The sequence below is a fragment of the Myotis daubentonii genome, chromosome 3 (genome assembly GCF_963259705.1).
Source record: "Myotis daubentonii chromosome 3, mMyoDau2.1, whole genome shotgun sequence".
NCBI classification, from domain to species: Eukaryota; Metazoa; Chordata; class Mammalia; order Chiroptera; family Vespertilionidae; genus Myotis; species Myotis daubentonii.
The window spans coordinates 4,726,576-4,728,198 of record NC_081842.1 but is presented as its reverse complement, the minus strand read 5'-3'; positions in this window follow the sequence as shown (position 1 = coordinate 4,728,198).

Below are 1,623 nucleotides of genomic sequence, written 5' to 3'. Positions count from 1 at the left end.
CATGTGGGTTTTCAAACCCAAAAGTCATGCATTAAGTTCTGTCACTTGCTGGTTGTTTGGCCTTGGGTATACATTTAGCCCCTCAGAAGTTCTCTTATTTTTTGAGCAAATATTAGTCACCCAATATCTCTCTCTATATATAAAAGCCTAATATGCTAAGTGTCCAACCAAGCAGTCGACTGAATGGTCACTACGATGTGCACTGACCCCCAGGGGGCAGATGCTCCGACCAATAGGTTAGCTTGCTGCTGGGGTCTGGCCCATCGGGACTGGGCGAAATGGGGCAGGACACACCCTGGAACCCTCCTACAGACCCTCCTGTGGTCCCTCCCCAGCCACCGGCCCTGATCAGCCCCGATCACCAGCCAGGCAAAGGGACCCCACCCGTGCACAAATTTCGTGCACTGGGCCTCTAGTATACATATATGTTACTTAGGATTGTTGGTAGATATAAAAGAGAAAAACAATAGCACATTCAAGGTAGATGTTTGTGTCTCTTTCATGTCAAAATCCAAATGTAGATCTCATTCCATTGACAAAATATATACTGACACACAGAGTTTCTGAGGCTAAAGAATATTGTTTAAAGAAATACTCCCTCCCTCTAGCCCCACCCCCCCCACCCCCAGATGATAGAGGAACTGGTATGGTATAGAGCTGGTATGGCACCCCTGATGTCAGAAAACCCAAGATCTTTATAGCTTATTCCACTGTGAGTGGTATTCTGGTCAAAGATAGATGCTCTCACTCCAAAATAGTTGTTGAAAAGAGTTGGACTTGGGTTGTGTGTGTGGCGTTTCACATGTGTGCTCTTGTTCTAGGACCTGTGCCCCATGGGGAGAGCCCCTATGTCTCCCTATTTGGGACGTCCATTCTTGTAGACGAGGGACAAAGAACAAGAGCCAACCAGGCAGGGGCCCTCAAACTGCTCAGAGGTGGCATCTACTCACACCTCTTGAGCCAAAGCAAGTCCCATGGCCAAGTTCATACACTCGGCATGGGGGACCCAGGCAAGGCCCAGGTGCAAACTCCTGTGACAGTGACCCAACTTGCCCTCTCACTCTCCTAACTTCTCTACCTCTGTCAGCTCTCCCCACCTGCCCCCCAATTCCATTCTCAACTCAGCAGCTAGAATCAGCCCTTTAAAACCTTCATCCAATCAAAAACTCTCTCTGTTCCAATCCTCCAGTGGCGCGTGGTTCACTCAGAGTAACACACAAAAGCCAAAGTCCTCAGGGAGACCACCAACACCCTGCAGATCTGCCCGCCAGCTCTGAGCGCTTCTGAGACTCCACCCCCAGCCACCCCCTCCCTCCCTCCACTCCCTGCCTCAGGGCCTTTGCCCTGGCTGTTCCCTCAGGGCCCTTCAGCTCCACCCTGCAGAAAGCTGCAGCCCCTCTGGCACCTGTCCCTGCATCCTACTTCACTGTTTCCTCCGTGGCACCTATCACCGCTGTTGTCTTTACCCGTTTGTATGTTTTCTGTGTCCGCCACCAGAAGGAAAGTTCCCCCAGCGCGGGGACTATGCCTTGTTTTCAGAGCCAGCCACAGGGCCTGGAATTGCTCCCTGGGTCTCCGTCCTCCTACCCCATGAGGTTTTGCTTCCTTCAGGGCATTCGTTTC